Source organism: Protopterus annectens, chromosome 6.part0 (genome assembly GCF_019279795.1).
Source record: "Protopterus annectens isolate FY-2018-M chromosome 6.part0, PAN1.0, whole genome shotgun sequence".
Taxonomy (NCBI): Eukaryota; Metazoa; Chordata; order Ceratodontiformes; family Protopteridae; genus Protopterus; species Protopterus annectens.
Genome location: NC_056737.1, coordinates 1862374632 through 1862390464, shown reverse-complemented (window position 1 = coordinate 1862390464; position 15833 = coordinate 1862374632).

The window sequence follows — 15833 nt, the reverse complement described above, 5'->3', positions numbered from 1 at the left end:
TGCAGTGCCCACACTATGGCTAGACATTCCTTTTCTACAGCTGCATAGCATTCCTCCCTGGGTTGGTGCCTACAACTGAGACAAACCACTGGGTACTCTTTTCCCTCTGACGAAATCTGGCAAAGTACAGCCCCCACCCCATGGTTTGAAGCATCCACCTGCACAACACATTCTTTGCTGTAATCTGGGCTGGCTAACATAGGGGGTCCTGCCAAAGCTTTATTAAGCTTCTGGAATGCCTGCTCACATGCTGGGGCCCACACGGACTTATCTGGCCTGTATTCCTTGTCAGGTTTGTGAGGGGAGCAGCTATGTTACTATAACTGGGACAAACTTTCTGTAGTACCCTGCTGTCCCTAAAAATGCTCTCACCTGCTTTTTAGTAACAGGTGCAAGCTATGTCTGAATGACTTCCACTTTGGCTGGTTCTGGCCTTATCTTACCACTCCCCACTCTATGTCCTAGGTAGGAAAACTGTGCCATACCCACCTGACATTTGCTCAGCATAATGGTCAACCCTGCTCTCTGTAGTCTGCCCAGCACCGCCCTGACATGCTGAAGGTGCTCCGGCCAGGAATGGCTGTAGATGGCAATATCATCTAGATAAGAAAGGGCAAACCCTCCTGCTCCCACTACGGTAGGATCTACCAGCCTCTATAAAGTTGCTGGGGCATTCTTCATCCCAAAGGGTATATTTGTGAACTCATACAAGCCAAAATGAGTCACAAAGGCTGACTTATTTTTAGCACTGGGAGTCAAGGGCACCTGCCAGTAACCCTTGGTAAGATCAATGGTTGTAAGATACTTAGCCCCACCCAGCTGCTCTAGGGCCTCATCTGTCCGAGGCATGGGGAAAGCATCTGACTCTGTGTGACTATTTAATTTCCGGTATTAGACACAGAACCTGGTGCTGCCATCCTTCTTTGGCACCAGTACAATTGGGAAGGCCCAGGGACTGTTGGACTCTTGAATCACCCCTAGTTCCAACATTGCCTGTAGATCCTCCCTCAGAGTCTGTTTGACTCTCTCAGGTACTCTATAAGGGGCCTGCCTAATAGGCCTTTGGTGTCCTGTGTCCATCTGGTGCTGCTCCAGGTGGGTGCACCCTGGTTTCCTAGTGAAGATGTCCCCAAATTCCTGCAACACTGCTCGGATTTCTCAAAGCTGGGTAAGAGATAGCTGCTGGGACATTGCTACCCCTTCCACTGAGGTATCAGCCCAAGCCTTACTGAGGAGATCAGTCCCCAGATCTCCCTCAGACTCCTCCTGCAATCCACTGCAAATGCTCAGCACAAGGGCCTCACTATCATGGTAAGGTTTCATCATGTTAAAATGGTACAATTTGTGCCCCTGCCTTCTGTCTAGCAGTTCCACCATGTAATTAACATCACTTACCTCTCTTACCACCTTGTAGGGTCCCTCCCAAGCTGCTTTCAGCTTGTTGTGTCTGACAGGAATGAGAACCATTACCTGCTGCCCCACAGCATACTCTCTAGCTTGAGCATTCCTGTCATACCACACCTTTTTTTGTTGTTGGGTTTCTGCCAGGTTCTCCTGGGCCAAGGTCATGAGTTCCCTTAGCCTTGTCTTGAGGTTTAGGATGTATTCCACAACAGACTCCTTGGGAGACTCGCACTCATCTTCCCACTCATCTCAGATTATACCTAAAGGTCCCCTCACCCTATCCCCATACAGCAACTCAAAGGGTGAAAAACCTGTGGATTCCTGGGGAACCTCTCTGTAAGCAAACAACAGATAGGGCAAATATTTGTCTCACTCCCTCTTAAACTGATCTGCAAATGTCTGTAGCATGGACTTGATTGTAGAGTTTATCCTCTCAAGAAGACCATTAGTCTGGGGATGGTAAAGGGTGATCTTCATGTGCTTCACCCCACAGGACTTCCACAGACAAGCCAGCAGGTCTGACATGAAATTGGCACCTTTGTCAGTCAGTATTTCTTTTGGGAAACCAACCCTGCTGAAAATCTCTAACAAAGCATTTGCCACCTTCCCTGCTTCAATGGAGGACAAAGCCACTGCCTCAGAGTATTGTGTAGCATAATCCATGACCACTAGGATATACTTTTTCCCTGTGGAACTTGGGGTACTCAGAGGATCCACAATATCCATACCTACCCTCAGAAATGGCTCCTCAATCACAGGCAAAGGCATCAAAGGAGCTCTCACCTTGTCCCATGCCTTGCCTACCTTTTGGCACTGCTCACAGGTCCTGCTGTACCCTGTTACATCTCTGGAAATTCCAGGCCAGTAGAAGTTCTGCATAATACGCCTCTTTGTACGATTTATGCCCATATGTCCTGCAAAGGGAATATAATGGGCTATGGCTAGAAATGCCAGATGGTAGGCTCTAGGCACTACCATCTGCTATACTCTCTCACCTTCTAGCTTTCCCTCAGGGGTCCACTCTCTGTATAGTAACCCTTTGTCCTAGTATACAGATTCCCCCTTTCCTTGAGAATCAGGTGCCTCCCTAGCTACCTTCCTCAAGCCTTGCAATGTAGGGTCTGAGAGCTGAGCCTGTCTCAACTGTCTCCTTGTAACCCTGCCCAGCTCCCCTTCCACAGGAAGTCTGGCATCCTCTGACAGTGGTGCCTCACTGTCAGCCTGGGTACTACTACTCACCTCTACCTTTGCAGTTACTCTGTCCAAGGGACCATCAGTACCCACAAGCAGCTGTGGCTCACATTCAGTCTCACTGCTACAGGGCAGCTCCCTCCCTGAAGTAACCACCTCACCAGTCCTGGCTGCAAGTATGCAGTCTGTTAGGGTCTCCCCCAGGCTACCAGACACAGATGCTTATCGCCTAGCCTGACTGCGTGTAACTGCATAAGCACATGGTACTGCCTCATCCAAATCCTTCCATATCAGGAGATCTGCAGGATGGTGGTTTAATGCCCCTGTTGTCTCAAGACAACCGACTATTGGCATTTTGTCTTTCCCACTAACTGGCTCCCTCACCTTTTGTTCCCCACCTTGCCTCCATGGACACCTGTATGCCACATGGCCCCACTGGTTGCATTCAAAACATTTAACCCTAGCTCCTGGACGTGTACTTGGACTAGTGGCTTCCCCTGCTACTGGCAGATTCTGTTGGGGCAGTCTGTGCTGCCCACCATTGGTTTCTTTAAACCCATGAGCAGTACTGGGGGTCCTTTTCCTGTGCAGGGCTGCCCTGCTTGGCAGGTATAAGTCTCCCTTCTTCCCCAACTCATCTGAAGTAGCACATTGTCCATCAGCTAACCAGATCCTCATGTCCTCAGGCAAAGTGCTAAGGGCTTGTTCCCCTCACCAAAACATCTGCCAGCCCTTCCAAAGTGGTGACCTGACATCCACTCACCCACCTATTGAAATAAGTGCTCAGTACAGCAACATATTCACACACAATTTCATCTGCCTTGCATTTATGCTCACAAAACTTTTTCCTATGCTTTTCAGGTGTTACCTTAAACAATTCTAACAAATGCTTTTTAACAACAGTCTAATCAAAACATGCAACATCAGACATTTTTGACAAAACAGTTACAGCTTTACCATGGAGTAAGGGGATCAGGAACTGTACCCAGAGCCTTTTGTCAACCCCATACTGTTTGCATACCCTCTCAAACATATGAATGAAACTATCAAAATTATCCCTCTCTTTAATCTGCGGAAGAAATTTACTGACCTGTTGTGCTTCTGGGGTCCAGTTACTCCCTTCCCCATTACTTCCATGTCTCTGGCAAAGAGTCAGCATCTCCTTCTCATGCTGCCTCTGCCTCTCCTTTTCCTCAGCTTCTAGGCGTTAGCAGTTTCCTCATACTCCTCAGCCTGCAAACGTCGCAGTCTCTCATTGTTCTCACTCTCTAGACATCTCAGTCTCTCAGTTGCTTCTATTTCCACATGCCTGACCTCCAACTCAAGTCTCTGTAGCTTCAGATGGATTTTTAAGTCCTCTGCAGAAAGGTTGAGTTGTCCATTCTCCGAGGGTATTATATCTCCACTGCCAGTCTGATTGTCCTCCTGGTTGCTGTTTTCTGATGCAGCTGTAACCAAGGCTGCAATCAGGTCTGCCTTAGTCAGGTTTCAATGCACCAGTCTCCAAGCCGGGCATACCTCAGCCAGCTGGCTCCTTGTCAGCTTTCCATACACCTCTGCTGACATGATACCCACTCACCCTGACTAACTAAGCTAACAAAAGAAATAAAACAATTGTGATCTGAACTGAGTATTCACTGCGTGGCTGTTTTAGAATACAAAACACCATCAAAGCTCACTGTACACAAGCTACAGGAATTCACTCTACCCACACCACTATAAGCTAATTAGTATTTACTAACCAATTAATATGTGGTGTGGATATCCCGCCACTGCCAAACAATTAATATGTGATGCACGTGCCCTGTATCAGCAATCAAGGATCCTCAATCCTCACCACTAACACCATAGAGGGTGTCTCATATATGAAGAAAGGATAACAAATACACACAGTAAAGTGCATTTTCCCTTAAGAGCACACAGAGATCACAGTCAGTCCAGGGCTGGTCGCTCCCTTGCTGTCCAGGTCCCCAATAAGACTCCCCACTGGCACAGCTATAGGGTCCAGATCTCAGCCTAGTGGGCAAGCTAAAACCTCCAGCATCCTCTCTGTTTAACCAGTGCTTCGTGTCCCTGCCCAAGTAGCTGACAAACACACACACTTTGAGATAAGAGTTTATACATCCACACAGACACTCCTGGGAAAGGCTGGCACAGGTTCTCCAGCTGTGCCCCTATCACCCAGACTATACGGTTGTACTGCCTGCCACCACTCAGCTAATACTTATCAGCTACTCAAAGACCCTTAAATGGGTGTTCAATTATTACTGTGCAATATTATTATCCAATTGGTAGTATAACTAAACAGTCAAGGCTTATTGGAGTGACTTGGTACAGTAATCACTATAAATATGCAATGTACTCTAGAGCTTAAATTATCTCTACACAAAACAGCCCCAGTTGAAAGGTTCTAAAATATTTAATAATAAATAATAAAAACACAAGACAATACTTCTTACTACACAGTGCTAGTCAAGAGTTCAGAGACCACAGAGAAATACTTAAAATAATTCAGTAGTACAGTTCTAACATCACAGAAAACAGACTAATCTTTCAAGTTCCTAGCTATTTCTAAAAGAAAACACAAGAGAAGATAACTTACATATGAGCAAGACAGTGCTGTTAGTTGGACAGTCAAGACAAAAATGCTTAATAATCTCTGGTTCTCTCTGTTTAAATTGAAATTGTAGTTCTGATTCCTATTACATCATTCTTCACATTTTCCTGAGGTTCCCAGGCTACACATTACATCATTCTTTACACTTCCATGGGTTCCCAGGCTAACAGAAACTGCATTTACATTCTTAACATCTCCTTTTGTTATCTTGCTGCTGGTCAGGAAGCAAAGCAATAAAAATACATTTGCATGTTTAAATCTAGCAATTTAACTCTTGGTTAAAACAATAGAAAGAATGTTTTCATCTAGACGGTTTGGAGCCGACTTTAGATCAAAGGGTCACAACATGCTTTTACTTGGTCAGTACAGAGCACTGTTGTGACATTTTTTTCAGTTCCACATCTAGCAGCAGTTTTTCCATTTAAGACAACAAGCCTGTACCTTTCATTGATATTTACAAATGATAGAATTATCTATAAAAGTCTATCTGGCTAGGCTGGCAGCCTTCACAGTTTGTAAGAGCAATATCTAAAAATTTTCCATATTTACGGGCCTTAATCCCACTCATATATATGACTTTGTCCAGATCTCATGTCTCTCAAATGTCATGCTGTCACAGCTAGTGGCTACTGCTGCAAATAATCCTTGACACAGATAGGAAACCAGTTGACATATGCCTGTAGCACACTCACATAACAGCAGTCCAGGGTACCACTCCTGTGCCAGATATGTAACCCTGACATGTATAAGTCCCCTTTAGTCATGTATCCAGAGTTGTCACAGTTTGCCTCATACCATTCCAGCCTGACAGTTTAATAGGTATGTTTGTATTACAGAAGCTATGGCCATAGGTAGATGTAAAGTGAGGGCAGTCCCATAGAGTATTCAGCAGTACTGTTGTGGAAAATAGAAGCATAAACAGTTTTAATGGATTTTTTGTCTCACCCCTCATCTTCATCAATAATTATTACTCATATACTATGGGTATGTTGTGCGCCAACCCAATGTTGGGACTTGTGTTATAATATTGTTAATATGTTTGATTGCTTGCATGTTAACATATCTTGTTCAAATACGATTATTGGTGGCCTGTTGCTGTCAATCTTACTGGCATGCTGTTAAGATGCATGCTGTTGTTCCATTTATGCATGTGTTCTGTTTGCTATGCAACTGTTTCAAATCTGTTTTATAAGGTTAATTGGAAGACTCATGAGGGCGTCCATGGTGGTGCAGTGGTTAGCATTGCCACCTCACAGCAAGAGGTTCTCCGGTTAGATTCTCGGCTGAGGTGCCTTCTGTGCGGAGTCTGCATGTCCTCTTTGTGGTCACATGAGTTTCCTCTGGGTGCTCCGGTTTCCTCCCACATCCCAACGACATGCAGTAGGTGGATTGGATACTCTAAATTGGCCCTAGGTGTGAATGTGTGCATGTTCATAGGTTCATAGGTTCATACTAGGCTATCTGCCTGAGGGCATTTACAAGCCTAGCCCATCGTTTTGTGGCTTACGCCACCCCTTTAGTATGGGGAACTATACCCATTATTTTGCTGTGCCTCTGTCGAGCAGTGACACTGAGGTAATCCCTGGGGTATATCTGCGATCTCCCATCCATTGGTCAAGATTTCTCTTGAACAAGGCCAGCGAGGTGCTCTGCCTCACATGTACCGGGATTTTGTTCCACAGCATGGGAAGTCTTTGGGTGATGAATCTATCCCTCCAGCACGTCCTATTAATAGCCATGTCGAGGTTTAAGTCTCCCGCCCTTGTGGCTCTGATGGATCTAGATTTTTTGAGGTGAAGCATATTCATCAAATTTGGGTTTGACATGGCCTTGTATGTTAGGCAAAGGTCACCTCTGAGCAAGCGGTAAGCGACTGAATAGAGCTGGAGTTCTTTCAGTAGGGCAGCATAGGACAGATTTTTGAGACCCTTTATCCTTTTGGTGAGGAACTTTTTTGGCCTCTCCAGCTGCTGCAAGTGTCGGGTCAGATACATTCCGAATGGGGCATTGTACTCAATCATTGGTCTGATGAGTGATGAGTAAAGGGAGACTATGACCTCCCTTGATCTAGATGAGAATCCCTTCATGATAAGGTGGGCAATGTAGAAGGTCTTCCTAACTACTTTAGCTACATGGGTGTCGAATGACAGACTACTATCAACCTGGGTCCCCAGGTCCCTGATAACTTCTTCTGTGCTCAGTGGATTGCCACCTATTTGGTAGCTAGGGGTAACCTTGTTTTTCCCGAAGGGTATGACTATGCATTTTTGGCATTTAACTTTAGGCCGTGGCTCTGGCACCAGTTATCCGTTCTGTGAGACCCTTCTGAAGGATATCTGTGTCAGATGTGTTTTCTACTATGGCGCCCAGTTTGCAGTCATCTGCAAACTTTGTCAGCCATAACCCTCCTGTGTTGGCTTGTACTTCGGAAAAGTAGATGCCAAACAAGAGTGGGCCCAGGACTGAGCCCTGTGGGACACCACTTGTGACAGGCTTTGAGTCTGACATGGCGCCAGCAACTCTGACCCTGTGGGTTCTGTCACTCAGCCAGTTTGCAACCCATCTTGTGATGTATGGGTTAACATTTAAGCTGATGAGTTTTTCAATGATACCCGAGTGGGGTATTGTATCGAAGGCCTTAGCCAGATCGAGGTAGGCTGTATGGACTGCCTTTCCTCATCAATGGCTTTGGTGACTGTTTCGAAAAAGTCAACCAAGTTTAAAAGGCATGATCTGCCTTTGACAAAGCCAAACTGGGTTGGATCCAAAGTCTGCAAATTCCTATGTCTTTATTTATGAGGTCCATTATGATCCTCTCCATGGCTTTGCAGATAAGGCTTGTCAAGCTAATGGGCCGGTAATTTCCAGGGTCTGTGGAGGCACCGCCTTTGTGAAGTGGGACCACAGTTGCAGTGCGCCACTCCCTGGGTATGTATCCAGAGGTAAAACTTTGATTAAACAGCTGTCCTAGCTGTGGGTTTAATTCCTCATTGAGTTCGTGGAGCACACAGCCGGGACACCATCAGGTCCCATGGATGCTGTGTTTTTGCTTTGGAGAGCAGTTCTCACTTGGGCGCTGGAGATGTTTGGGGGCTGCACTCGTTTGGTATAGATATCTCTCCTTTGGGGAGAGGAGAAGTTTGCACTGAACCTGTCAGCCAGTATGTTGGCAATGTCTGTAGGATCAGTAATCTTCACATCATTTTGAACTAGTTCTGAGCATATCTGGGAGTTTCCTCCTAGGTTTCTAACATAGCTAAAGAAGGCCTTATGATTGTCTTTTGAGTCTTTAGCTATTTTTCTCAAATTTGCTTTGGATGATTTTATGAGAGCTCTTAGTTTTTACTTATAGTGATCAAGGGTGTCTTACCTTTTAAGGATTTTGCTCTATCTTGTAGTAGCTTCCTCCTTTTGTTGTAGAGTTTGTTTATGGCTGGGGTCCACCAGACTGGACGCTTGCCTTTGGTACAAAGAGTCTTTGTTTTGCTTGGGATTGCCTTATCCATGCAGTCCTGCAGGTGCTGGTAGAAGGCATTTGTAAGTGATTCAGCTTGAGTATTGTTTTCCATGACTGGGCCTTAAAGGAGACCACACTAGTCTTTAGAAGTGTGAAGTCGGCTTTTGAGAAGTTCTTTACTGTGGTCTTTTTTATTTCAGGTGGGGGTGGGATGAGGACCTCCAGCGAGATTAGTTTGTGATCTGATCTCACCAGTGAGGGGTATACTTCCGGTGTTGAACATTGTGCTCCCATGTTCGTGATGATGAGATCAAGTATGTTATCTCCTCTTGTGTGTGCCTTCTGTGGAAGGTTGGGCGCCGGGCTGCCAACTCGACAATGTAAAACTCCACTGCCAATCATGAGAGGACAGATGATCTGCTGTTGCGACCCCTAACCGGGAAAAGCCAAAAGAAGAAGAAGAACTGGAACACTCATGTATGCTGTTAAAACTAATCTTGAAATGTGTTGTTCATGACTAACCAACATATTTTGTAAAACCTCAAGACCATAGCTTGTTTGGGAAGGCTGTGGCACCAGGCCCCAGCACATTTGGGACCCAACGCAGATCTCCCTCATCTGCTGGTCCTGCACCACTTTTGGGTGAAACCACCACAGGGGATGGGGCCTGTCCCCCTCAGGAGCGGGCGTGGACAGGAGGCCATCACCCACAGTAAGGTCTGGGGTTTGGTGTACAGCACCCTTCAATCCAAATTTGGAGAGCAGCTGTGCCAGACTGAGGGCCACCTGGTGCACCTCAAAAGAGAAGGCCACCCCTCCAGTCTATCCCGCAGCACAGCCACCTTTGGGGCCATGAAGGTGCAGTGGTGACTGCCCATGGGTGGGGATCTCAGTCCCCACTGTAACCATATGGTGGCCATGGGCTTCGGATTCCCAACCATCCTCCCCATCAAATGTGTTTATCCCCCTCACATGTCATATAGAGCCCCTTTCTGCTGTCTTGTCTGTCTTGTCTGTCTCCCTACCCAACCTACCTCCCCAGATGTACTTACAATACTTCCCCAACATCCCACTCTCACCTTAAAAAAAAGAAAGGGGCATCTGTCCCAAAAGAAAATATCTCCCTATACATAGCTGTCCATTTCTCACACATGTCCACTGGACACATGTAGTCCAGTCCAATTGACTTGACAACACATTTCTGTTGTCCTCACCCCTGTCTCTGGGTTTTGAATGTCCAAATTCACCTCCAAATTCTGTACATATACACAGCTGTTGCTGTATAAGAAATGGACCGCTATGGACCAACACTACACCCATCTTTCACATCCCTAGCTATGCTTCATATTGTTTTTCCCTCTGCATGCCACTTTTTCACCACTTTCCTATCACCCCTTTTTATTTTCTTTTAAAGAAATTAGTGTGGGTGTAAGCGAGAGTAAGTGGGAGTAAGCGGGTTTGCCCAATGCTAAGTGAAGCCAACACAGATTAAGAATCTGTACATTTAACCGTGCATTGTCATCGTTTAGCATCACGCAAACCTATGCAAACCTGCTTACAACTGATTAAAACTGCTTTAATCTCTCTCTGTTTCCATCAGCCACTGTTCTGCCTGGCAACAAAATAATCAGCGCTGCCAAGTCTTGTACCCAGGGCTCTGTACGCCATAGTTAGAGCAATGTACCAGTACACCATTTGAGTTGCATGGATTGCTGATGCTTTTTCAAACATATCATGCAGTAGAGTCATTCAACAGGAGGGAAATGATTCTGTAGAATCAGTCAGAGTTTGTATATATACATATACATACATATATATATATATATATATATATATATATATATATATATATATATATAAATATATGTGTGTGTGGAGATGTGGATATATATATATATATATATATATATATATGTAAAATATATACATAATATAAATATAAATACACATGTAAAATATACACGCACACACACACACACACACATATATATATATATATATATATATATATATATACTCATAACATGTAGCAGAGTCATAGCTCAGAACTATATCTCTCAACCTCTTAGTGCAAGAAATCTGGCCATAGGCTGTCCAAATGGGGAGACAATGGGCCAAAACTTGGCACATATTTTAAATATTGCTCTTATAAATATAGAATGTTGTCAGAGTGACAGGGTTTGTTTCAGCATACATGTTCTGAAGGATGTGAGTTCTGAAAATAAAATGTAAGTCATCATTTACTATCAGAAATCCTCAGATCATCACAGCAATGTACCAGGGAAATAAGAATAATGAAGCTGTGGAACAGCCCAGAAATATGAGCAATAAACCTGGACGTTCTGCAACAATCCAGCCAGTCAAGAGGTAGGCTCAGAACCCCTTAGTGCAACAAATCTGGACCAAGCCTGACAAAGTGGAGGGAGAAAGCCATGAAAATTGGGACATATCTGAAATACTGTAGTAGATAAGCTGACACAGTTGCTGCAGTAACACCCTCCTGTCTGTCCTAACATATATTGACTGAAAGAGCACAAATCCAACACTCAATTACTTCTCACTAGTTAGTGACTGAAATTCTCACATCATCCCACTGATGTGTCAGAAATAGACAGCACTTATGGGGGCCAGGCAACAGTACATCCTACAAATATCTAGACATAATATCACATTAGGGAAACTACACTCAGGTGCTAAGCATGTCACCAAGCACCATCCAAACTACAGTCAGACTGACACAACACTAACCCAAATCTGCTATTTGGAATTACACATATATTGGCAAATATATCAGGCACTACAGGGATGTAAGAGCACTGAAATACAGACAACAATGTGAAAGTGCATACCCAGAACCAATTCCACCACAGTCATAGTGACATACCGGTAATCCAATGGAACAGTACATTATAAGGACTGTGTAAACAAAAACATCTTAACATGTTTGCCACTCACACACTGCCCCTACATATACTGGCCCAATTCACAGAGTAGTATGATGCATGACTGTGGTATGGGACATGTCTCAAGTCTGCCCCTACAAACATATATAGCTGATAGACTACCAGAAACTGGAGCAGCATGCACAGGCAAAAGGAAAAGGAGCCATAACTCATACATCTAACCTCCCTCTCTACACAGGCCAAATAACATTGACACACTACCCTGCTACACAATCCAGACAGTCTTGTCAACAATCGCTATAAATACACAGACCTCTCAACTGTTCAGAGTCCCACAGAGTGTCCAGGCTTTGTCTTCATATGCAAGGCCTTTTACTTATAACATGTCTGGCAGTCTGATACATCACTGGGATGGTATCGGGAATGAAGGCACTAAAAATGATTTACCCTACCTATCACCTTCTTACTGCATGACATCTGGACAAAGCTGGACATACTTGGGGGACAGAGACACAAAAACAGGGGCATATGTGAAATATTGCTGTTATAAACTGAGACAGTTGCTGGTGCAACAGGGTTTGTTGTGACATATCTTTTCTGAGAGATATGAAGTCAGAAATGTAAGTGGATGATACCATTTACTGACTGTAATCTCCACAGTATGCTACTGATTTTCCAAAGACAAAAAATGGCTGAGGAACACACCAAACATGAAAGTCCAAAATCTGGCCATTCTGCGGATAGCCCTACAGTTGAGAGTTATGGCAACCACATAACACTGTCAGACTTAAAATCATGCAGAAAAGCCATGTCCACACAAAACCTGTTAAACTAGCATTAATTCAACTGTATAACAGCAATACTTAAATTCTGTCCTTATGTCTGCAACATTCTCCTCCAGTTTGTTTCACTATCTCCACAGTTTTCATTGTAAGAGGTATTTCCAACTACCCTCTGTGATGCTGTTGTTCACACACCACCATGAAGTCCCCCTCACAGGCAAGAAAAAGGGGCAACGCCTACATAAAGTACTCAATTATAGGAGTGTGGTGCCATGCCATTGGCTATAGGAATAACACCAAAGCTGTTCTGCATGCAATTAGCAAGTGGGTGACACCAATTGGTGCACAGTGCCATCGGCTGCTCATGTGCACTACTTACAAAAGGCAAGCTGCTGCCTATGCAAAACAGATGTATACCCTACATCTGGGAGTGAGACAGACAGACAGAGAGAGAGAGAGAGACACACACACAGACCAAGAAACCAAGCTACACATATTGGAATAAAACCAACCATACTTGGAAAAAAAGGTATGTCAAACAGGTAAGCATGTAATGGAATGCAGTAGGGGGTATGTAATAATGTGAAATAGGAAGTTCAACAAATATGTCTCAACAAGACTTGCTGTACTGATATATTGCTGATCAGAACCTATGGCCATAGCAACTGAGTCTGTCAGCAGTGACATAGATCACAGCTCAAGTCCCTGAGTCACCCCAGGAAAGGATGGTTCACATATGACTACTACTGGAGTGTATGTTGAACAATACTGACTATCACACTGCTAGGCCAGCTACTGGGATGTCGTAGATATCCATATTTTAATTGTGAATACAACTATGATATGCATGCTTGTCACAGAAATTTGAAAAACCTATACAGGGTATTTGCAGAGTGTAATACTATCGCAAATGTGTATGTTGAACTGCATGTGATATACTGAGCTCATACCATTCAACTGTCCAGTGTTATGCACACTGACCATATGTGTGGCTCATATTTGTAGTCATTAACTCATAGAGTTGTGTTATGTCAGGCAAATCATTGGCAACCTGTGAAGACTGACATTACAACATCTCCTTCCACCTTTCTTTTGGCTGTTCCCTAAAGGGGTCACCACAGAGGATCATCTGTCTCCATTTCCTACTATCCTCTGTATCTTGCTGTCACACCAGCCACCTGCATGTCCTCTATCACCACATCCATACATCTTATCTTAGGTTCATTGGTCCATAGGTATGTACTAGGCTATCAGCTGAAGGGCTTAAGTAAGCCTAGCCAACAAGGTTCCTTGACTTATGCCACCCAAGAAAGGCCTTCCTCTTTTCCTCTTACCTGGCAGCTTCATCCTTAAAATCATTTTCACAATATACTCAGCATCCCTCCTCAGCACATGTCCAAACCAACATAATCCCACTACTCTCTGGCTTTGTCTCCAAACCGTCCAACCTGGGCAGACCATTTAACATACATATCACTAATCCTGTCCACCCTTATCATATCCAGTGCAAATCTTAAAATCTTTAACTCTGAAATGTCCAGCTTTGACTCCTGCCTTTTGGTCAATGTCACTGTCTCCAACCCATATAACATAGCTGGTCTCACTACCATCTTGTAGACCTTCCCTCTCACTCTTAATGGTATTCATCTGTCACAAATCATTCCTGACACTCTTGTCTACCCTTCCCATCCTGCCTGTACTCTTTTTTTCACCTCTCTCCCACACTTGTCATTACTCTGAACTGTTGATCCCAAGTATTTAAACTAATCCACCTTTGCAAACCCTACTCCCAACATCCTCACCATTGCTCTATCCTTCCTCCCATTCACACACATATATTCTATGTTAGTCCTTCTGACCATCATTCTTCCCATCTGTAGAGCATATTTCCACCTCTCCAGGGTCTCATCAACCTGTTCCCTACTCTCACTACAGATCACAGTGTCATCTGAAAACATCACAGTCAATAGGGACTCCTGTCTGATCTTATTTGTCAACCTGTCCATCACCACTGCAAACAAGAAAGGCCTCAGAGCTGAACACTGATGTAATCCCACCTTCATCGTAAATGCACCTGTCACTCCCACCACAGAACTCACCACTGTCACACTACCCTTGTACATATCCTGTAGCACTCTTACAGATTCCTCTGTCACTCCTGACTACCTCATACAATACCACAACTTCTCTCTAGGCACCCTGTCATATGCTTTCTCTAAGTCCACAAAGACACAACGCAACTCCTTCTGACCTTCTCTGTACTTCTCCATCAACACTCTCAGAGTAAACATTGCATCTGTACTGCTCTTTCCTGGCATGAAACCATACTGCTGATCACTAATCCTCATCTCCCTTTTTAACCTACCTTCCACTACTCTTTCCCATAACTTCATGATGTGACTGATCAATGTTAACCCTCTGTAGTTACTACAGCTCTGAACATCACCCTTATTCTTATAATCAGTACCCAAACACTTTTTGTCCACTTCTCATGCATCCTCTCACTTTCTAAGATTACATTAAACAATCTGGTTAAAATGACCACTGCCATTTCTCCTAAACACCTCCATGCTTCCACAGGTATGTCATCTGGACCAACAGCCTTCCCATTCTTAATCCTCTTTACAGCTATACTTACTTCCTCCTTGCTAATCTGTTGCACTTCCTGATTCACCATAGCCACATCATCCAACCTACTGTCTCTCTCATTCTCTTCATTTAACAGCCCCTCAAAGTACTCTTTCCATCTGCTCAACACACTCTCCTCACTTGTGAGTATGTTTCTCTCATTATCCTTTATCACACTTATCTGCTGCACATCCTTCCTAGCTCAGTCCATCTGTCTAGCCAATTGGTACAAGTCCTATTCTCCATCCTTAGTGTACAACCTTTCATACAACCCTTCATACGCCTCATCCTTAACCTTTGCCACCTCTCTCTTTGATTGCACCTCATCTTCCTATGCTCCTGTCTACTTTCTTCATTTCTCTGACAATCCCACTTCTTCTTCACCAACTTCTTCCTCTGTATACTCCCCTGTACTTCCTCATCCCACCACTAGGTCTCCTTGCCCCCCTTCTTCTGTCCAGATGTCACACCAAGCACATTTCTAATCATCTCTCTTACTAGCTGTGCTGTAGTCACCCAGATATTCAAAAATTCTTCACTGCCACCCATTGCCTGTTTTAACTCTTCCCTGAACTCAACCTTACAATCATCCTTTTTCAGTTTCCACCATTTGATCCTGGGTGCTCCCCTCACACTCCTCCTCCTCTTCTTGATCACCAATGTCATCCCACAGACCAACATTCCATGTTGCCTAACTACACTTTTCCCTGTCACCAATTTACAGTCTCCAATCTCCTTCAAACAGGCCCTCCTGCATAGGAGATAATCTGCCTGTGTGCATCTTCCTCTACTCTTGTATTTCACCCTATGCTCCTCTGTCTTGTTACAATATGTATTCATCACAGCCATGT